Raw genomic sequence first — 24,732 nt, 5'->3', positions numbered from 1 at the left:
CGTCGAATTGGGCTAAAATGGATATCTGAAACACTGAATATTTCATACGAACGCGTTCATCATATAGTTCACGTCAATGTGGACATGAGAAGAATTGCTGCAAAATGGATCTCCAAATGTTTCAATGTTGACCAAAAGCGTGCAAGGGTAGAAGCATCGCGTTCGATCTGTGCTCGATTTGAAAACGATGTAGACTTCTTGAACCGAATTGAGGAATTAAAGAGAAAAGACGCGGAAAGCTATCTAAAGGTCTTTTGTTTTTGCAGGACAACGCCCCTACACACAAATCTCATGATGACATGCAAAAAATTCGTGATTCAAGGTTTGAATAACTAGAACACCCCCCTTATTCACCAGATTTGGTTCCATCTAACTATCATCTCTTTCCTCAACTGAAAAAAAGGTAAAAAGGTCGTAAATTTTCTTCTGACGAGGAGGTAATAAAAGCTGTGGAGGTCTGGTTTGCAGAGCAAGAAGAAACATTTTTTTGAAAGGTATAGAGATGTTGCAGGTTCACTGTAACAAATGATCCAATTAAGAGGAGAATATGTTGAGTAATGAAATATTCTGACATTGAAATTTTGTTCGGTTCTATGGAAGGCTAAGAATTTTTCAATATAATCCTCATATAGGACTAGGTATGTCAGGACGTTTGTCTGAGCGCATATGGCACTATTAATTTTTTCGTTTTTTCCTATGGCTGGATTTTTCTCCAATTTTGATGGAATAAGTACATTCACCTATCCCTAAGACAAATGTATCTAAAAAATTTTACATCTTCTGTTTTTACAGCAATAAGTAACTATTCTGTGGAAATGTCTGCGTTCTTAGATGAATTTACTGGCATGAGGAGATCTAGTCCGAAGAGCCATGTCGGAACCAGCTCCCGCTGAAGTTTTTCATCTAAAACGAATACCTCCACAAGAAAATCCTCCGAAAATATGCGCCAGGCAACATTAGTCAACATTAAGCCGAGTAAATAAACTAATTGTCGGATGCTTCGGCAAATAAAGACACAAAGGCAGAGTCCGAGTTCTTGCTGAGCATACTGCGAATATTTCCGTGTAACAGCTTCTTCTCTCCGCGTAATTTGTTTCATTATATGTGTGGAGAAATAGCTTCTCGATGTTGAAAATAATTGAATTACGAAGATATCATTCGAGAGCGGACTGGCAATTTGAAGTTCGTCGATTTTAATTGTTGCACGAATTCTTACGTTCGTTCGTACGCGTCCATAAAAGGAAGGATTGATTTTCACCTCTTTGATTATTTAATTGGGATCGGCAAACCGGCAATTTTCTCCGCGTACGAGGAATTCGAAGTGGGAAAAAAGGACTTCACGTGGTGTTCGTAGATGATTTCTAGACGAGAATATAGAGCCCGGACTGGCCGTATATGGTAGTGTGCTTTAGAAAAAAAAATACGCCTTTCAAAGGAATACAACCGCGTGTTGCAAAAAATTTCACAGGTTTTTCCGCACTCAATAAAGTATGAACGGTCTCGGCCTGGTTTCTTGACAATGTCTAGAGACCAATTTCAAAAATTGAAAGAAATACAAGTTCCCTTTTCCCCTTTCAAGTTATTACAAAATGTATGCGTCATCTGGACAATTTTTGCTAATAAATTGTTGTCTTCGTTTCGGTGACCCCCTGTATATAAGTCTGGACATCCAGCGGGAGGAATGATGAACGTTTCCATTACCGCTCCAGTGGCATGGAATTCGAATTATATACCGCCGATAAAGCATTTCACATCGAAGAAATAAAATGACTTATTGAGTACCTACATCTACTTAAACAACAACTGTTAATTACATTCACTCATTACGCTATCGCTATTATATTGGGGCTTACATTGTAATAACTCATACTAATTAAACTGGGAAATAGAAAAACCGTTGGTCTTCGAAATAGGTAATCGACGGGGAATCCACGGAATGCCTGTATTAATTAAGATAGGGTTTATGCACTTTACAAACAAATGTGGGTTCTTGGTAGTGGGTTGTCGCTGAATTTATTCGTAACAACAGCTGGTGAAGGGGATTGCCATACACCCTTCTATTTATGTGTTAAAAGGACAGCCATTTCACATCAAGTTCAGCTCGGCATTACATAAATGGGATCTTTTAACTGCGGTAAAAAATTTCATTATCAAATCAACCAATGGATTTGATCGATGATAGACCAACAACACGACAATGTTTTGAAGTGTCAGCTCAGTCACTGGAGCTATGAAAACGTCCCCAAGAATTGCACTTCAGATCATTGAAGATCTCACCTCTATCTTATGATTGGTAGAGATCATAGAGATCATCTTCAGAGAAAGAAAAAAGAGAATTGAAAGTCAGGGTACTCTTTAAAATTAGGTACATAGCATCAGCTAACCTACCTAGGTGTGTTGTGACCAAAAAAGGATTGAGAAGAACTTCAACAGGGTGTTTTTGAAAGGTGAAAAATGTCAAAGGGAACACACTACCCCAATCTCAAAGCAAATACTATAAATGGTACGTAGACGACTCAAAACCCAAGATAGTAATTGGCACTCGAGCAATCGAATGATGTGCAGTCAACACCTGGAAACTGTCAAGGATGAAACATATACTGTATTCACATTTATTTTAGCAGTCGGTTGGCCATAATTTTCTCAAGTGTTTGTACTGTTTGTAACTAGAACGGAGTAAGGATTGCACTCATGAAATGTCGTTGATGTCATAACGCCGTTGCCACAACTAATATCAATTTTTATTACGAAAATGCCGAAAGTGATTGAAAAAAGAGACAGGGTTTCAGAAAGTGCCATTTAGAATTCAGGTCCGCTCATTCAAATAGTTATACCCTGATATTCTAAAATCCACAATACGTCTGACGGTAGAGAGCATATTGAATGTAAGAGAATTTATGTATCTAATGTTCCATCTGAGTCTAAACGACTTATATTTCAGCTGAATATTTCCACAATCAGAAAGATTGTGAATGAAGAAGATGACAAAGAACTTCCTTTTATTGGGAGACCCAAAAAAGTGGTGCCATTTGAGAATTTTATGTTTGAGTGAATTCATGCGAAAAGTTTACTACAGGATTTTCGATGAATGTCATCGTAGAATGAGTTCCCAAAAATTGATAACTATACAGAGTGAAATGTATCAAATTTCCATGGCCAACCAAGTGCTAAAATAAAAGTGAATGGAGTATAGCTATCTCTGGACTCAAAGCTGATATGGGGGTGCCAGAGATAACTCAACAAAATAGTCAAGAAAAACAAGGTATTTCTTATTTGGGTTCACCGTAATCAAAGGAAATGAAAAGACCAGTACACTAGTAAAAACGCCAGTTGCTTTGCTGGACCAAAACCTTTATGTGGTAGGTACATGGGAAAATGCACCTACAAGAAAGAGTTCTTTGGGGAAGGGGGAAAACCAGAGAAAAACACTCTTTAGATTTCCTAAAGACTTTCATAGGGCACACAAGTGCAGGTAAAGTTCATGTATTGGTGAATTCGTTTTTATATAAATTTCTGTAAATTTCCTGAGAAAACCCAGCATGAATGAACCCTTCTGCCACCATTTCCACGCACTTTTACCTCAAACCCAACACGTCGAACGAAGATGCGCCAATTAGCTAAAGATGTCCCCGATGACGACAAGGTAGAATTTCTGAGATTCTAGAATGGCAACGCTGACGCATTGTCCGCGAGACGAAAGTGGACAAAAAAGGACATCATTCACCACTAATTCCGCTACTTCAAAGTTCCGATCCAGCTACCAATTAGACGGAGTCGAGGTTCCGAGAAACTGATTTTCAAGTTGGCAACCCTGAGCTCGTTGTTCCAGCTCTCGTCCGAACAAATTAATGGATGATCTCGTAATGACTTAATCATTATTCCTCTGCGGAAAAATGATGCCGAACCATTTCTAGATGCGTTTTATCCCGGTGCTCAATCTCAAGTATTCCGATGCGGTTCGTAAGGAAATAAATTAAGCCCGATTATTTATGTCTAATGACGTACGGCGACCATAAATTGGCGAATGTCCCATAAATTCGCCCGACCAATAAGCTCTGATCGATGCCCGATAGCTGGAACTGAGGTAATGGTTCTTGAAAATCGTCCGGTGAAATTTGAACAATGTTGCCAACATATGGCGATGCCATTTTTTTCCCGGATCGTTCAGCGAGATTGATAAAAATATTTCCACATCGTACGGTACTAATGGCATTGTTTTGTCGAAACACTTCTTGCTCGCTTCTCGGAATCGAATAAAATCAACTCTTACGGCAATTACCGCGGCCATAAAAACTGTCATTGTCGCGCATTACTCTGGCAATTTTCAGAGAAGCATAAAATTTATCTTTTTCCAGACCATAATGTCATCATAGGAATAAACGACGGAATCATATCCATAAAAATCAATTAAACAATTAATTTTCCCTCCATACGAAGACAAATTGTGCTTTCTAGAAAACGATTTATGGGATTTGGAGTGGATGTTTTCATCAAGAATCCATAAAATGATTTAGGAAAATATTTCACTGAAAGAAAAAACATTTCTTTAATTGATACTAATACAGGAAATATAGGTGGATAGTTGAGAAACAATTTGAAGGGTCTTTCATAAAAAAAATTCTCCTCTGATCTTTTTAAGCTTGTTATCTTTGTACTTTTATCTTTGGTATGGTTTTTATTAAGAACTCATTAGTGTCAGACTGAATTTCAAAACGAATAGGTATATTTTATTAGTGTCTCTTTTTTTACGTGCTTTATAAAGATAGGAATATGATATTGAAGCAAAATACAGAATCTTAGCAGAGACTCGAAGAAAATTTTCGTTTTCTGCTAACAACAATCCTTGAATAAAATAATACAAAAGGTATTAATGGAACTATACTTATGAACTGCATCTTTCTCGATCAAAATCTACATGTAGCCCTTGATACTTGGATCTTTTTCACTCGCCTCAGTTGATACAAATTATGGGCAGATACGAACGGTAATTTGGTGAATCAGAGCATATTTCATTTCACCTGCTGGCTGCGGTTACTCGCTAGGATAAGTGACGAACGGATTTCCACAAAATCCTAATTAAATCCATCAGTTGTGACCACAAGACAATCATAGTTAGACTTCTAGGAATAGACAACCGATACCAGACTTTCCGATTGAGCAATTAGTGGGATATTGAACCAGGCAATGGAGGAGATTCATGGTCAGCGCATTTTTTTTTGTCTATACTAACAATACTAATGATATAAGTATCCTCAATGGTTTGGTCCACCTGTGTGCTGAATATAAGGTGGGATGTTTGTTATTGTTCGAAATTGATGTGGATCACATCGAAATATAATATTTTTGAACATTATATTTCAAGAAAATGGCAGAAATTTGAGTTTTCGAAATTTTGCACTGCGAATTTACCTGATAAGTATTTAGATAACGTCCCTGTGGCGCAGAGGATAGCGCGTTGGACTTCTAATCCAAAGGTCGTGGGTTCGATCCCCGCCAGGGATGCAATTTTTGAAGCAACAGCAAGGAAAAAAATATAATACTCAGATAAAAAAAATCTATGAATAGCAAAGGAAAATGCTTGACGTAAAGACAAAAGCGTTGAAAGTATTCTGCTTGATCGGGAGTTTGAATTGGAACTTTTATTTATATGTTATTTTTGTTATTTTATTATACCTTATTTATATTTGTACTTTTCTCTCGCACATAATAAGTAAAGGTATGTAATATCTTTGAGGTAGGTGTATGATTATGGCTCCAACGGGTTTGATGATACCACTAGATACATGTGTTTCGGCCCAATAGCATCTTCAGGTTGATGAAGATGATACCTCTCGATATTCTCAAATATAGGATGATAAGGTACCAGGTAACAACGACATACTTGTATTGATTTATGATAAATTCATCCCTTGTAGCAAAAATCATGTGATTAGGGTAGGTGTATTAGGTATTTCAACTTTTTTTCTGGTACAAAATTTTTATTCCTAGAATTTTACTTCATTTGTCGCAGATTTGGAAGATAGAAGCAAATCGATATAATGTAATTGTTGTTGATAAGAATATTTCCTGAATTATTACTAGCTTTATTATGATATATTTTTATGAATTCACTAAAGGTACTAAAACATTTGTACTATTTCTACTCCTACTAATACCATATGGGGTATATTTTCAGAAATCTAAATCATATCAGCTTGTCAACGATATTGTTCTATAGAGAAGTGTGCCCATCAGATAAAATTTAAAAGCTGCGATTTTAGATTTTATGGTATAGTGCCAAATATTCAATCTCAGTTGGAGAATAAAAATCCAAAACTCCGACGACTATTGCATAGATAGAAACTAAAAAAAATTCTTTAAAACTGATGTTTACGGTCTATTATATAGAAAACGAAGCCTACTGCCTGCAGCCCCTGTATACTGGGCACATCTTAAACTCTAAAGCCTGCGAAATATTTCTACATGTCAAACTAAGGCCGCAATTGACTCCCTAAAGGCCATAATAAGCCATCCGAATATCAATCGTACACCAAATCAACCCATACGCCTAGCCGCTATCAATTATCTACCAGATACTATTTCACGTGGCCGTCTAGCCAGAAGGATTTATTGGTACTTGCATAACGATCCCTTAATAATCATCACAATCTGTCACTTATCCTACTAAAACACTCGTATCACTCACCCAGGGCCGCAAGTGAATAAAAAACGACGAACAAACAAAAACAGTTGGAACGACCGGAGGTAACACTATATAACTCAGGTATGGGTAGCAACAGACACTTGCTATACAACGAACTACACTCTACCAACTGTCTGTCGTGCAGTAGCGACGGCCGAGACTTTTGCTATTAGGGGCTCTGGACCAATGCACGCCAATGGATCCGCCCATTTTTGCTACGAGGACCAATGGGGTGTCGAGGCGGCAACGGATGACTTGATTAAAATAATGGGAACTGGCGATTATGACGAGAGGCTAATATGGAAGCTAATTATTTGTAAATGATATTTGGTCGAGGTTAACGAGATTAGCGTTTTTTGGTCCTTCGAGCCGGATTTCGAGGGGTGGAACTGGGAGATCGGTCCTATACTCGTTTCGCTGGTATGAACGGGATTGAAATATCAGGATTTTTGTGAAAGATCATTTTTGGTCCTTCGACTCCTTCGAGCCGGATTTCGAAGGTTTATTCCTCTCATCCGTTCGCTGGTGCAAACGGGATTGAAATTTTTGAAATTTTGTAAAATATAACTTCCTGAAGGTTCTACAGATAAGTAGGTATTCCTATAGTTTCATTTCGATTCAGTTTGCATACCGTGAAAATTTAGGCGAGTCATGTAGCTAGCTAATTATTTGTAATTTCGGATATTGTCCGAAGTTAACGAATGTCTTGGTCCTTCGAGCCGGATTTCGAACCTTTGACACAGATTTCGAAGGGTGGAACTATAGGAAATTAGTCCTTCTAATTGTCACAGGTGCAAACGGTATTGAAATTTCTGAATTTCTGCGAAAGATCATTTTCAAAAGGCTTCTTCTATAAATTACTAGTTTCAGAACGATTCAGTATGATTTAGGGCTCAATTCTTACTAAACCGTTTGTTTTTATATAACGGGTCGAAATTCTAACTTTGAAAACTCACAACTCTGCATACTAATTTTCTCCTGATGATTTTTGTCACAGATTTCAACGAATTTCAACACAAGAGCATGTACTTAATATTCGGTTTCGAGAAATTAATATCATTTTAATTGGAGGAGACAAGAGTGGCCAATTCCATTGTTCTTGCCTAATTATGTATTCAAATATTACTTAGTATGATTACGATCTAGAATCACGAAATAAAACACACTGGGAAACAAAAATCTTAATTGCATAAAACGCCTGAGCGTACCTTTTCTATGAATCTAGCAGTATATAAATTATTCTAATTGTTCCTAATTCAGAGTAATTCAATTTTTATGCGTTTTCGTCGAGCTTTTGTTGTGCTCAGGCAACGAATGCTGAATGGTAAATTGTGCATGGAGAAAAACATGATTACGATGAGATTTCATGGTAATTTTGTCTTTGATGTCTATCTCAGCACGATGGAGCAATGAGAGGTATTACTTCAACCGTTAAGTTTTTCAGAACAAAACGATTAGGATTATGCGTGGATCTCTGAGGTATCTTCAAGCCAAAAGACCATATCATACTTATTCTCATCAATTATAATAGCAGAATAGTGAACAAAGTACCAGAAAATAAAAGACAATAAATAAAAATCAAAAGGTGAGATTCTTTGTCAAAATTTCGATTTGTTAAAGTACAATTATTACTACGTATTCATTACTTCACTTATACAATTTTGATAAATTTCAGTAGCAATTGTGTTCATATAAAAAGTTCCCTAAAAACATTCCTCTTCCTTCAACAAACGAAAGCAATAGCTATACCTGGAAAAAACCCGGGCCATCAAACAGGACTTACCTGAAGATGGCCAAAAAAAAGGGATCATCTTCTGCTTACAAAAGAAACAAAGTTGGTGTGGATTTCAAAAATCTTCTCACCTCCCACAACAAATTACTTATATCTAATGATGATGCCCGGCGTACCCTGTATTCATCGGACAGTTCGACCCTAGTCGATAGATACGTTATACCGGATGTCACAATAAATATCGTCATTAGGAAACTTCATCGCAGACACCGCAAAAACAACACACAATCGTCGGCGCCCGTTGAATTGCAGACCACCCTAAAAATCTTAAAAATCTCCAAGTGCGGTATAATTGGTTTGTTCCGCTCCTCATTTGTACTTATTTGGGTATTTATCTGAGGTAAGGGAGGTATCTACATATTCTGAGACTCCCATAGAATATATTGTTCGCTCTAGACTTCTAGAATATTATTTAAATATATCATCCCAATACGTTTGAACAATTTGCATTAATTTAATTCCATTTTTTTTAATATCTTTCATACGTATGATGAAAATGTATAGTCCTAGAGAAAGGTCTATGTGTATAGTTTTCCTACTATCTTGAAATTTGACACGATTTCGTTTTAACACGTCCTTCAGAGATGAGTTCACCAATTTGCCTTGCCTCTAGAACTTCAGTAACCTGAGTGCACTACTGGCCATCACATGATACAATTTTCTTTCGATTTCCTATGTATTTTCAATAAAGAGATGATCAACTTAGTAGCTATAGCTTAAACCACAGCCTTTCATGACTGTGCTCAAACTGAGCATAAAACGCGCACTACATACCTATATAAGTTTCTGAAGCATCAAATCTTTTCTACTTTGGGTTCGATGTAAAAGGATATCCCGTACCTAACAAAGTGAGATTTTGTTAACGTGACAGGCATCTCTGATTGATAGTGAGAGACCGAAAGCAGAAACTACCGAAAGATCCTGAAGATGCAAGTTTTTGTTCGATCCGATGAATTATAATTGTCCAGAAGATCCGTAAAAGAATAGCGCAAAAAGTTGGGTTAGACGGCATCAAAATTGGTTCGAAATACAAGTTCTAATTTATAGGGCACCTATATTCTCTTGGGGAAAACTCATTTTCCCGCATGATATACGAGGATGTATTGATATCTAGTTAGCCTAGACCAGTCCCATGCATAAAAAAAAATATTGCGTTATTATAGCAACGAACAATAACTCATTAGAAGTGTCAGTGTGAAGTTTGAGGTCAAAAAGCAAACCAAAGTTGCGCAATAAACTAAAAGAAAGAAGATGTCCACCGAAATTGCGAAAATCGAAAAATTGGAGTATCGAGCCATCATCAAGTACCTGTATTTAAAAGGGTTAAGAGGTAAGCAGATTTACCAAGATATGCTTAATACCCTTGATGATCAATGTCCTTCGTATGCGATCGTGAAAAATTGGACTGCAAGCTTCAAAAGAGGCAAATAAAGATGACCGATCGGGAAGGACAGTTTCTGTGTCAGTCCCCGAAAATATCGATGCAATTCATGACATGATTTTATCAAAACGTCGAATTGGGCTAAAACGTATATCTGAAGCACTGAATATTTCATACGAACGCGTTCATCATATCTGTGCTCGATGTAGACTTTTTAAACCGAATTGTTGCTATAGATGAGACTTGGGGTACAAAGCAACAATCGATGGAATGGCGACACTCTGGTTCTCCAAGACCTAAGAAGTTTCGTGTCCAAAAATCTGCTGGAAAAGTTCTTGCTTCAGTTTTTTGGGATTGCCATGGAGTAATCATGATTGATTTTTTGGATGAGGGTAGAACAATAACCGGAGATTACTATTCGACATTACTGACCACTCTACGGGAAAAAATTGAAGAGAAAAGACGCGGAAAACTATCCACAGGTGTTTTGTTTTTGCAGTTAAGAGGAGAGTATGTTGTGTAATAAAATATTTTGACATTGAAATTTTGTTTGGTTCTATAGTAGGCTAAGAATTTCCCGATATATCCTCGTACATTGTTGATTATTTCAATTTCTTATTTTAGTCGTAGAATGAAAATATAACTTCTTTCCTCATTGTGTAGTCAAGTTCTGATTGTGGAGATTCAACCTCATCACGAAGGCGTCCTACCAAATGAGTCTTTGTCTCTGTTAACACAACTTAACCACTGGATGGAGCAACCATTACCCTGATATTCTCATTATTCTTCTTCTCGGTAAACCACATTACGCACGCGTTCGTTGGGAACTTCTTTTTGCATCTGCGGCTAAATATATTGATTGAACACGAAAGGCACTGCAATCTGCTTGTTTGGTTTTTATGCTGCAGGGTAATATCCTGTGCCTGCGGTTGAGCGATCACAAAAAAGTTTAATGTAGTTGAATGAGCAGGTTAAATTTTATTCATGACCGACGTTTCTGGTTCTGGGATCGTCATTCTTCACCGGTGTTTGGTTTCGTCGACAAGTTTCCCCCAAAGTCTGATTGCTGAAGTCGGCTTAGAAACCTTAAACATCTGATCAAGTCTTGATTCTTATCTTTTGCTGTAGTATTTTCCAGGTGAAATGCTTTTTCAATCGAAACCAATTTCTTCTTTCAGTTTGAGTTTTTTCAGAAAAGTATTTGATGAAATCTTTTCCTTTCAAAAAATTGTCCGTCAGAAGATTATGACGAGAGTCATCTTCATAAGGAAAAAATCTGTGGTTTCCCATCACATCGCAATAAATTTTCCCAAACGATTAAAGCGATGTTTATGGGGAATCCTTCGCAATCCTGATGAAGCTATTTCGCCCGACTCACATAAAAAGTGCACATAAGTCGTGGAGGTGGAAATAAAAAACGCGCTTTGTACAGAGCGTTATCGGTACTTTATTTCAATTATGATTTAAAAGGCATGTGAACCATTTAACAGCACAATATTATAGTAGGACTAATATTTGTATAGAATGTATCCCGTAATAGCATCAATTTAACATCGGTAATGGGTAAAAGATTGACATAAAATGAGCACGTCCCATGCAGTAAAATATTTCCAACGGAGAATGGCCGTATAAGTAAATATGGCGTTTGTATCATTAACTGCGGCTCTTTCACATAACATAGGTGAAATAAGACCAATAAAACAGCTTGTGACTGAGTATGCATCCAAATTGAAATGTCAGACGCTAAATTTTATTGGGACATTAAAAACAAATATACTGGAACGATGCATTTCGAGGATATACTCGGATTGGACGCTTCGGGTTCTTAAAAATTGAACGGAATATTGATTGGTTGTTGACGATCGGGCCGATCAGAAGAGGAGAGCGGCCAATAAATCGAAAAAAAATTGTTGAGAAGGTTCTCTGTATTCCGGAATACGTCTACGAGGCAAAATTTTCATTGATTCGACAAAAAATTTGATAAAATCCTCGAATTAAACATTAGACGAGGATATATTGAAGAATTCTTAGCCTACTATAGAACCAAACAACATTTCAATGTCAAAATATTTTATTATTCAACATATTATCCTCTTAATTGGATACATTTATTACAGCGAACCTATAACGTCTCAAGACCTTTCAAAAAAAATTATTCTTCTTGCTCTGCAAAACAGACCTCCACAGCTTTTATTACCTCCTCGTTGGAAGAAAATTTACGACCTTTTTAACTTTTTTTCAGTTGAGGTAAGAGATGATAGTCGGATGGAGCCAAATCTGGTGAATAAGAGGGGTGTTCTAGTAATTCAAACCCTAAATCACGATTTTTTTGCATTTCAACATGAGATTTGTTTCCAGAGGCGTTGTCCTGCAAAAACAAAACACCTTTGGATAGCTTCCCGCGTCTTTTCTATTTAATTTTTTCCCGTAGTCAGTAATGTCGAATAGTAATTTCTAGTTATTGTTCTACCCTTATCCAAAAAATCAATCATGATTACTCCATGGCAATCCCAAAAAACTGAAGCAAGAACTTTTCCAGCAAATTTTTGGGCACGAAACTTCTTAGGTCTTGGAGAACCAGAGTGTCACAATTCCAACGATTGTTGCTTTGTTTCTGGATCGTAGAAATGTACCCAAGTCTCATCCATAGTAAAAATTCGGTTCAAGAAGTCTACATCGTTTTAAAATCTAGCACAAATCGAACGCGATGCTTCTACCCTTGCACGATTTTGGTCAACATTCAAACATTTTGGGATCCATTTTGCAGCAATTTTTCTCATGTCCGAATTGACGTGAACTATATGATGAACGCGTTCGTATGAAATATTCAGTGCTTCAGATATCCGTTTTAGCCTAATTCAACGGTCTGATAGAATCGTGTCATGAACTGCATCGATATTTTTTGGGGACTGACACAGGAACTGGCTTTCCCGATCGGTCATCATCTTCAATGGAAAATTTATCCTTTTGAAGCTTGCATTCCAATTTTTCACGGTCGCATACGAAGGACATTGATCACCAAGAGTATTAAGCATATCTTCGTACGTAAAAAAATTCTTTGAAGGAAGGATCCTTGAAAACGAATCCCTCGTGAAAATGAGCATCAGGATTATGACATTATCGAAACATTCCTTAGAGGTACATCCAGCGCCTCTATATTCTCCGGTCTGTCACTTCTCCCAACTACATCGGACCACCGTAAATCATATCAGTCCTAGGCTTATTACGCTGAAAGGCGCCAGGATCTGAAAATCATCGAGAAATTATGCTAATGTATTCGGTCCTGGCAGGTTCCTGTTTGTTAGCCGCATAACCGTTTTCCCAATATCATTCAAGATTCAATTCATTACGGCCTAACAATAAAGTTCCGAAATAATGAACTCAAACATGGGAAATTAAAAATCGACATTAACAACTCGGGGAATTATTCATAAAATTTAATTCATGGCCCAGCCAACATAAATTAGAGGAGAGGCAGATATTCGAAATTTAATATGAAGCTTGGAGGTTGATGGCCAATTTTTTGATTTATATATACGGAGGGTTTTCGTATGGATGAATGGAGCCAGCTTTTACGATCTTTTCCTTCGAGTCCGTCTAGAAAAAAATGTGATCGGTTTCGGGGAACTCAGGGCCGGGACACCAAACCTCTAGATTTTTTCTTGTCACAGACTGAAATTTCTTCAGAGAGATTCTTCTCTCCTTACTTCGCCTCAAAAATGAGATGATGAGACCCTCTTGGGCATCAGTTATATTCGATAAATGAAGGAAATCTCTGATTAACCTACTAAAACTCATTAGGCAAAGTGGGGCATGCGCTCTGAGACATTCCACGCGAAAAATTCACCATCGAAGCGTAAATCACAATCATTGCTTTCGAAATAACGAAACAATGGCCTCCCATATTCCCCGAAACATAAAACTAATTGAGTGCATTGAATGAGTTCGGCTCGTTATTGAAATAACGATAATGAAATTAATCCGAGAGACATTGAATTTTAAACGCGGGCCATAAATTCTAATCAGAAGTACAAAAGATCTACGAGGGGCCTGGGGGCTCACGCCAATTAGCCTTCGATTGGTCGGCGCGCGGGCAAAACGGAGAATTTCCCGACGCCATCTTGGATTTCGAACGCGAGAGGGTTTCTCGGTCTAAGGTACCGATTTGACTTCGATTCGTGACCAAACACCTACGATTTAATGTATTTAATGGGGCATGTAGCATGTAGGTGAACACTAGCAACGGGGTGTGCGTTGATACACTGGTTCTATGATTAACCGAACCGTTTGCTGATGTTATCGCACTCTGTGCGTCATCAGTTAACTCCCGCGTGGAAATGAATTGTCCTCCTGCAAGAAATCTGATGCATTTCTTTAGATATAGCCATAGTTTCTTCTTTTTCAGGAAAGGCTTTGCTTAGTAACACTTTTTGCACTTCTTCTTTCTTGCAATTGAAATTTTTCAAACGAAATTTTGAGGAGCTGTAGTAGCCAGAAAAAATGCACTGCATATAAGCTGATTGTTTTGGTGATAGATTGGTTCTTTGCGAATATTAAAAACCGAATTTCATTCATCTACCACGAACAGTATAGATTTTATCATTTTTTCCGCGAAGGTCCAGAATTTCCGATTTTCCATCGACCATAACTTGAAAACTAAACCTTTCAGCAAAATTCTACTTGCATATTCGTAATCTACGCCCTTGATTTAGTATATACTCCAATTTTTGTGGGAATCGGAGAGGTCGAAAAATTTGTCAAATTTTCCATACATATATATTTTTTTGTCTCCGATCGAAACCAAATTTATACTGTACACTAATTCGAGGACGTAGAACACGAATATGCAAACAGATATTTTTAAAAAAAAATTTTTTTTTCCAGTTATCGTCGATGGAAAATCGGAAATTTTAGACCTCCGCGGAAAAAATCATTGAATCTGAACAATTCGCAGAAGATGAATGAAACGTGGTTTTTTCTATTCGCGAAGAACCAATCTATAACCAAAAAAATCATCTTATTTCCAGTACCTCTTTTCTGGCTGCAACAGCTCCTCAAAGTTGACCGATTTTCACGAAATTTTCTACTAGAAGTGATTTATTCCCTAAAATACTGATCCCACAAAAAATCTTATTGCATATTCGTGATCTACGACCTCGAATTAGTCAGTTAAATAACCCGGGTCGATATAGCTAAATGAATAATTTTTTTTTTCAGATTTGTAATAATCTGGTGGAGCGCGGGTAGAATACGAAATTCTTGTAGATAAAAATTTTTTAATTGTTTGAACGAAATCAACCCGGGTCATTTTTTTGAACTAGTTCGAGGTCGTAGATTTCGAAAATGCAATTAGATTTTTGGTAGGATCGGTATTTTGGGAAAAAAATCACTTTTAGCGCAAAATTTCGAAAGAATTGGTCAACTTTGAGAAGCTGTAGCAGCTAGAAAAAAGGTACTAGACATAAGGTGACTTTTTTGGTGATAGATTGGTTCTTTGCGAATAGAAAAATCTAAGTTTCATCTATTTACCGCGAACAGTTTAGATTTTATGATTTTTTTCGGGAAGGTCCAAAATTTCGGATTTTATATCGACCATAACTTGAAAACTAAACCTTTCAGCGAAATTCTGCTTGCATATTCGTAATCTACGCCCTCAATTTGATAAATGCTCCAATTTTGGTGGAAATCGGGAAGGTCGAAAATTTTTCGAGTTTTTCCATGCATATGTATGGAAAAATTGCGATTTTTTGAAAAAAAAATTTTTGTCTCCGATCGAAACCAAATTTATATTGTTCACTAATTCGAGGACGCAGAACACGAATATGCAAACACATATTTTTAAAAAAATTTATTTTTCAAGTTATGGTCGATGGAAGATCGAGATTTTGGACCTTCGCGGAAAAAAATCATAAAATCTAAACTGTTAGCGGTAGACAAATGAAGGTTGGTTTTTCCCATTCACAAAGAATCAATCTATCACCAAAGAATCTGCATATGCACACTGCCCTTTTTCTGTCTGCTACAGATCCTAAAAGTTAACCAAATTTTTCGTTTCCACAAAAAGTGATTTTTTTCCCCAAAATACTGATCCTAGAAAAATTTGCTGTTTGAATTCAATAAATCGAATGCTGTCAGCTCATGGTCTGTTCATTTTTAGCTACGTCGAGTCATCCACATCGATATCGTCTGATTTGAATCTCCAACAAAATGAATTCGAGGGAATTTGAACTATTAACGCCACCAAAACAGAATCCGACCAAACAATAACTTTTATGTTACACAAGTCGACATAAAGGAAACAATCTCAATATGAGAGTAGTAGGTGTTGTGGTCCTTCACTGTGTAAGGTTACTAGATATGAAGAGAACGTGTTCAACAGTTTTATCAGCTCTCCTAGACCATTGACACAAGGAACAACCAGTAATCCCATTTTCTTCAAGTATTAATGGCCAATCATCAGATTCAACTGTTTCCTCTTGAGAGCCACATATTTTTTGACCTCAAGTTTAGAGAGAAGCCTCCACTACCTAGGGGGATGAACCAGTCTCTGAAGACAACACAGAGCCATCCATGAATCGAATGGTATAGAGTGGAGGCCAAAGACCCCTGACACTATGGAGTTATTGAAAAAAAGCCTTAAATGTGTTTGATCTTCAGAAGTATTAGCTTTATCTTGGCTCCAAAACATACATTTTTCTTATGGAAAGCATCTGTATATGCTATTTTCGTGTGCACGAAAGTGGAGGATGATTTAGAAGGTTCCGAAAATGGTCCACTTTTACTTTTTCAAACCGCTGCAGCGTCTTGTACCTTGATGACTGATGTTTCCCGATTCGTGAATAAAGCACCGATGTTCATCAACCAACAATTGAGTTATTGTTGGGCTTTTTACCATCGAACACTATCCCTGCGTTTCCCTCCAATCTTTTCATTATTCTCATATAACGCGGAAGAACTTAATGCGATTTTAAACGATGCAGAAGTACCACCACACGATCCCCTAATCTGCGCGGGCTCTATTGACAAAAACGGATGCTATATCGCCTGAATAAGGCAACAAATTATACCGGCACTAAAAACTTTGGTACATTAAAGTCACGGCAACGACTTATCGACATCGGATCTGATATCGCGAATTTTCTCACGTTCTCATTACGACGGTGATGCTGCTGATACGGTGAAAAAGCTGGATGACTTTTCTTCGAAGGAAGTGCCTAATTGAGAATAATTTCATTGGAACAGATCCACTCGCGGCTTCGCACGCATTCTGTGTATGATTTTCAACTGTTCGTTGCTGTGTATAAATCACTGTTTCGATGATATTATTACCTATTCATAATGCCATATTGTTGATTGTGGATTATCAGGATCAGTATAGGAGAGTGTGTTTGCCTCGTACGAATATTGTAACAATAGATTCTAGAGGTCGAAAGAAACACTTTTTTCCTTTACCATTTTTTCCGAATCGGCTCGGTTTAAAAGATACAGGCTGTTGAAAAACCATAAAAAAAAATTATTTTTAGTTCTATCTCACAAACGGTTTTATCGAATGAAATGAATTTCGGAATATAGTTTTTCATTTCATTGATGAATCTTTTTCGAACACAAGATATCATCCACGTCTTCCAGTTTTCTCATTATGACCATTACGTACCATAAAAATGCCAAAAATTCAAAGAATCCAACTCTTGCAACTAAGTTGGACGCTATCTAATGAATATTTTAACGGTTCGTAAAATAAAAGTGTTCTTCATCTTTTCTCGTATAATGCGCCGTTTTCCAGTAATTTGACGTTCAAAAATAAAAAATATTTATGATAATATGTGGAAAATTGGGTACTGTGGCTGAATGCAACTCTGTTTAAAAGATCCACAGATGTGAAGTGTCATAGACTTAGCTTGTTATTCTGAAAGTAATTTTGTTTTTCCAGCAGTCTCACACAGCTCATTATGAAAACTTAAAATGGCTACCTATATCTTTTTATCAGTACCGAATCAAAATTTATGGTGTAGAATAAAAGTGTTTCTTTCGAACTCAAGAATCTACTGTTAAATTATTTGTACTAGTCAAAGGCTTACCATATGTAGTACTCCGAGTAGAAGCACTTGAACCTCAGGATTACTTTTACATCAAATCGTAATATAATATAGCAAGTCCCAAATTCAATAAGCTCGGTTCAAGCCGAGTTTTATGTTGATTTTAGATTAATTTTGAGTGTTCCGTTCAATTTTGTTAGGTTGAACTAGGATTAACGATGAAATCGGCTTAATCCTCTGTATTGTAAACCGGGCCTTAGAGTACTTGTACAGTGTGTGACTGAATAGTTATGAAAAAAATAGTTTATAAGAAAAACTCACACTTTTGCTGACAAGCAATCATTATAAAAATATTCGGTTCTTTTTGTAGTGAGTACAGCTCTGGTTACATTGTGTGTTTCCTCAGAATTATCTGATGAATTATTTCGTAACTAAACCCTATCCGATAGATCTCTATTGCACATTTGAAATCGACAAAATCGAGCTATTGACTATGTTGAATTTTCGTCGGGGACATTGATACCAACCGAGCAGTAAATAGGATCCTACCACGGCAGTAATTCGATTACGGGCCTATACCTTCGATAATTTCGTCCTGAATAGGAGCGATTTCCAAATCCAGATAAGCTAATGCTATCCGCCATCATTTTTATTATATTACGTCGGACGAAATGGCTGCTTACCTAGTCTATTATGTAGTAATGATGAAAACTCTGTTCGTTAGCCTCACACGGCGGAATTATGAATATTCATATTTCATGGTACATTACCCGTCTAATAACATAATATCATTTATTTATCAGTATTCTTATCGCGAAAATAATGACTTAGATATCACTACTGTGTCCACTTTCATAAATTGAATTTGGTCTGACATTCGAAACGTCAGACGATATATTCATCATGACAGGACGCGGGAAATTAATTCGAAAATTATTGAATTAACCATTAATCACTTATTGCAACCGGAAGAATATTCTATATAAACATTAATTGCTAACCCTGTTAGTCAAACTGTTCCGTGAATAAGTTTATTATTGCTCGATATGGGACAGTTTAGGTTATCTATGCAGTTTTCAATGACACATTTGACATCTGAAATGTTAGCTGTGAATTTCTACATAATCATCGTACTTGTTATCTCTCGTAAAAACTCACTTCAGCATTTCATCCTTCGTGAGCTTGACAACCAGGTCTACAAATAGACAAAAATCCCTCGGCTTCACTTGAATCCGTATCGAATTACTAGACTATACAGAGATCTGGCTCCAAGGGGCAAAAAGAAGATAGATATCAAACCACGTCCATCTTTTTGTCGTCCATCCTAGTCCGTGGACGAATTAATAAAACCCATAGAGATGGGATATAAAATCAGCTTGGTAATGCGTGACTAATCCCGATGTAATTGTATTTATAAAAGCGATTTTGAGGTGGACTTGTACGTGATCTGTATAGGTATAGGCAAGGAGAACTCTATATTCGTAAGTTACAGGAGGTTGAAAATCGAAGTAAGTCAACAAATGGAACATTTTAGCATTTTACAGATCTCTCTGATGAGAGGAAGAGACTGAAAGTTCGCATGGTGTTTATGGTTTCGACACTGAAACACGGAAATAGTTGTAGTTGACCGGCATGTTAGCAGTCACACCATCGCCAAGGAGCTAAAGATCAACCATGTACGTTTTTAAAACCATTTGCACAAAGCTGAATACAAAAGAGAACTCAATGTTTGAGTGCCACGCCAATCGACATGAAAACCATAATGGTGTTCAGGCGTTTCAACCTCTCTGGGATTTCCTACGCCCGTTCTTGACTAGCTAGCATGATTGTACGAAATTGTCGTCTCCAATTTACAAATGGTTCTTATATCTGCAAAGCTTCGTCCGAACCATCTTGGTGAAAGCACGGTAAAGCAGCTCAAGCAGTGGACACGTCCAGGAAGGTTCTGCTGTGATTTTGGTGGGACTGAAATGGAATCATTCATTATGTCTTGCTTCCATTATGGCCAAACGCTGAATTCAGATCCCATATGTTAGCAATTGGACCGTTTAGAGCTAGATATGGACCAGAAACGGCCAGAATTGGTGTTGTTTTCTATGAAGACAACACCAAACCACACGTTTCTAGAGTGACTCCCTAGAAAGTACAGGAGCTTGGATGAGAAGTTTTGGTGAATCCACCATATAGCCGGACCTAGCATCAAGGCTTCTATGAGAGAGGCATTATGAAGTTATTTTCACAATGGCAACAAATTATAAAGAAAAAACGGTGCACAATGCAAAGTATATCAAATAAAGTTTGGAATTTCTCTTTCCCCAACTTATTATCATCGATGTTTACATATTTTCAATTCGGGGACATGAAGTGATTCAGGAAAACATTACATCCAGTCACAGAACATTCAAAATTTGACGTAATGTACATAGAATTGTATTCCGACCATGGAATTGATCCTGTGATAGATAAAATGAATCCTGAGTTCTAAAAACTCTCAGTTTTCATCTGATGATTTCAAGAATCGAGATCCCTTCTAAAGTTCCAAAGTTGAAATCGAAAGGTTTAAGAACCATCGCACCTCCGTCGAAAATTCGATTAGTTCCGACATCTGTCTGATAAATAGTCCGTCGTTTTTTGCTTTTCTAGTTAGTGAAATAAATTTGTATTTTTATTACCGTCATCGGCCGTATTAGGAGAGAATTAATGATAATTTGTTTTGGTGAGTTCCAATATGTTTTTGCTTTTATAATTTCACGGTAGTAATTCTCCTCGCCAAGGCAGGAGCAGGTAGAATATTAGTGGGACACAGCCCAAAACAAACAAGGATATTAGAATTGCCGGACTTAATTATAGCCTGTAATGAGCTTGTTCAAATAATTTTATGGATTTTAAAAATAAAGGGGGGCGATCAAAATAAACAACTGTTAGGATCCATTATAACGTCCCATTGCAATCCCATCTGAGTTAATGACTTTTTGTGATAGTAATGAATGTGTTGTGTGCCTTTCACCGGGGCCGTTTTGTGCTGGTAAAAATTCAATTTATTAGTGCTGTTGATGTTAATGAAACTTTGTTGTCGGTCGTCCGTGAAACGTTTAGTATATATTGATGATTTCGGTTAATTGGGGTGATTTATAAACTCCTTGATTGGCCCGATTTCGGGATTCAATTAATAAGCCTTCCCACGTCAAAGAAGGCGGGGATTGTTTCTTTGATGTGAAGGATATAATGATTCATGAACGAGTATTGTATTCGCCACTTATAATTCTTAATGAATTATTAATAAGCGACCCCACTCATGCTTGGATTAATTATTAAATCGTGAAAAAATAATGGGTTTATCGTAACATCATAATGGTATTCGAATTTTTCACGAAAATGCTCGAATTCTGCAATTTTTATTACGAAAATGCCAAAAGTGATTGAAAAAAGAGACAGAGTTTCAGGAAGTGCTATTTAGAATTTAGATCCGTCAGACGGTAGCGAACATTTTCAATGTAAAAGAATTTATATTATGTTTCATCTGAATGACTTATATTTCAGCTGAATATTTCCACAATCAGAAAATTGTGAATGAAGAGGATGACAAAGAATTTCCTTCTATTGGGAAACTCAAAAAAGTGGTGGCATTTGAGAATATTATGTTTGAGTGAATTAATGCGAAAAGTTTACTACAGGATTTTCGATGAATGTCATCGTAGAATAAGTTCCCGAAAATTGATTTTTCTATTTTTCATTTGACTTGTCCTATACATTGTAAATGTCTTAAGGTACCAATAAACACCTAATTATCATTATTATATCAATGTATTAAGATGAACAGCCACAAATACGCGCCAGTTGACCTGTTAATGGTTTATTCATGTGAAATGTTTGTTCAAAGGTGAAGTTCATCTTGAATTGAAACTTCCTTCAATTCCTTTTACTTCTATTGATGCAAGATGATTTTTTTTGAAGAATTTAACATTTTTGTAATTATCTGTTAGTTCCTTCGGAAGAAACCGTTCCCAACCACTTAATCATCTTCGGGTTAATATTTTTGAAATCTACAACAGATGTAACGTATTCAAACTTTAGCCAAAGAAGATAACGAACATTAACTCTCCTCAAGCTAGTGCATATTATGATATTATACTGATCTCTTGTATTTTCCATGCAAATAACTGGATTTGGTATGCCTTCAATCAGTTCGTATAAACTTCAATTATGTTCGTCATATATTTTCCGAAGAGATTCGACATTGAGATAAAATACGTAATAACAGAAACTCTTACGTAGAACGGGCAACATAGCGTTGATTTGAAACCCAAAAATGTTTTGACAAGCGTCATAACCCCACATTTTCGCACTATACAGAATGAAATGTGTCAAATTTCCATGGCCAACCGACTGCTAAAATAAAAGTGAATAGAGTATAGATACTAGCGTGAATTGTTTCCTTTGTATTAGAGTGGTACGCAGAAAACAGATTGTCGATTCACAAATCTGCACTCATTAATCAAATTTTCAGCTTCTACGGCTAGATATATTCATGAGAATTATTCCCTTGGAAAATGTTAAACATTTATCACTTCATAGATCTCTTCTAGAAGCGTTTTAATACTGGCAACTCCATATTAATTGACGAAGAACGGGTTGAGCAGGAATATTTACTATTCATTTTAAAATTAACCCTGAAGATGTCAACCGAGATTGATAACGAAACGTCACATGAAACATTTTCTGATATTCTATGTTAACAAGCCGTGAGAAGCTGCAGCAGTAGGATACTTAAGAAGAGCATCATCCAACACCTCATTCTCCAACATCATCCAGCGAGTCGATTAAAATAGTCGGTAATCTCCATACCGAAACCGAATAGATCCAGATCATTGATTTGGCGTGTGAGGAATTGATTATTTTAGCGGTGAAATCCGATTCGGCTTCGTTGTAACGAGGCATTGTCGATGGGTAGTTAAAGTCAATGCTGGGACAAAAAACCTCTTCCTCGCCTCGGTACTGAACTTGGGAAAAATCCATCCGTGACGATGAACGGTCGGACCGGCTTCAATTAGGAGGTTTTCTCAGTTGGCAACGCAACAACGAACAGATAACGTGTTTTATGGACGAACTTCCAATAATATTTTTTTATTTCTCAATTAAGGACGTACGGCAGTAGATCGCTCTCCGTCGATTGTTGACGTGGAAAAAACTTTAATTATTGGTTTTCGATTCGTTTTTCGATCCGAGTTCAAGAAGTGTATTTCCTGAAGCTTTCACAGACGAATGGTTAACAAATAGATCGATAACTAGCCGGAAGTGTGGATGTTAAGTATCGAACAACCAGGGGGGCAAAAGTTCAAGAGATTGAAGCCAGAATTGTTGTATTTCCTAGGCTTTTAGTGACTTAAGCCTACACCAGCCAAATCACACTGCCAAAACCATTTTTTCCGAATCCACTCGTTTCAAAATATACAGGTTGAAAAATAATGAAAAAACTGTTATTTTTAAAGACCCCAGATGTGTAGTGTCACAGATTTAGCTAAGTTATTCTTAAGGTGACTTCGTTCTCCTGGGGTGGCACAGCTCATTAAGCGTAAAACGTAAAATGGCTATATACACTGCGCAAAAAAATTAACGCACATTATGGAAATCTCAAATTTATTCTACAACTGAAGATGTTCTCAATGATAATTATTTTTATCGGAATTATGCATGCATATGTTATCCACTTTCAACGGTTTTATTCAATTCAGATGTTTTTTCCCAGCAGGAATAAAAAAAGGTGATATTATCAGATTTTGAATGCATTGGCTCCATTCTAAAATCAGTTCTTCTCGTTATCAATTTTAGTGATCAATAGTTTTTCTTTCGTTTGATTTTCTACACTCGATCGCTATGCAACGCGAAACAAGCAATTTCACCCAAGAGGAATATGCCCAAGCGGTAGGTTTGCGAGAAGAAGGGTGGACATACACAAGAATTGCAGAAAGGTTTGGAGTTTCCCATACAAGTGTGTCCAGAATGTTGCAGCGATTCAGGGAGACAGGTATGAATGTCCGAAGACCAGGACTGGGTAGATCACGGGTAACAACTGCCATTCAAGAACGTTACTTGAGAGTTTCTTCGTTGAGACAACGGTTTGCAACCGCTCGCCTCCTTCAAATTCAGCTTGAGCAAACCCATGAGGTGCAAATTAGCACTCAAACAATAAGAAATCGCCACAGAGAATATGATTTAAGGCCTCGTGTCGCGACAAGAGGCCCAGCTCTTACCCAGCCCATCGAAGGGCGCGTTTGGATTTTGCGAGAGAGCATATCCATTGGGAAGAGGCCGATTGGGAAAGAGTTCTCTTCACATATGAGTCTATATTCTGTCTCTACCATTGTGATCGACGTTCCCTTGTATACATACGTCCACATACTACTGGTTTCGGGGGAGGATCGATTATGGTATGGGGTGGAATATCTTTGACTGCTCGCACAGACCTAGTGGTCGTTGATAATGGAGCTATGAATGCTGATAAGTATCTATATAAAGAACATTCTTGAAAAGCATGTAGTGCCATTTGCCCTATACATTGGTGAAAATTTCATTTTTATGGACGATAATGCCATACCCCATCGTGCGCGCATCGTTCAGGAGTACTTTGAAGAGGTTGAAGTCTCTCGAATGGAATGGCCAGCAAGAAGTCCAGATCTCAGTCCCATTGAGCAGGTTTGGGACAACCTCAATAGAAGGTTGAAAGTTTCAGAAAATCATCCAGCTACTCTTAATGACTTAGGAATCCAACTCAGAGAAATCTGGGAAGGATTAGATCAGAACATTTTAAGATCACTCATTTTGAGTATGAACCGTCGTTGCC

The 24,732-nt window shown here is 37.1% G+C and overlaps 1 protein-coding gene and 1 non-coding gene across 3 annotated transcripts in view; one reads left to right on the top strand and one right to left on the bottom strand.

The window, feature by feature from the left end:
- Positions 1–24,732, bottom strand: part of LOC123312186 (homeobox protein aristaless-like) — a 60,418-nt gene that overhangs the window by 27,655 nt on the left and 8,031 nt on the right. The window contains exon 1 of one of the 2 annotated variants that reach the window (XM_044896450.1): positions 6,686–6,820. The exons of the other annotated variant lie outside the window; for it this stretch is intronic. The gene's annotated coding sequence lies outside the window, so the exon portion shown is untranslated. Of the gene's footprint in view, positions 1–6,685; positions 6,821–24,732 lie in introns of those variants that run through there. 2 annotated transcript variants of the gene reach the window in all.
- Trnar-ucu lies at positions 5,430–5,502 on the top strand. Its single transcript has one exon. It is a non-coding gene; the product is annotated as a tRNA-Arg (tRNA).

The sequence above is a fragment of the Coccinella septempunctata genome, chromosome 4, assembly GCF_907165205.1.
Source record: "Coccinella septempunctata chromosome 4, icCocSept1.1, whole genome shotgun sequence".
Lineage (NCBI taxonomy): Eukaryota > Metazoa > Arthropoda > Insecta > Coleoptera > Coccinellidae > Coccinella > Coccinella septempunctata.
Note: the sequence above shows the minus strand (reverse complement) of the source record. Positions and strands in the feature narration are given on the sequence as shown.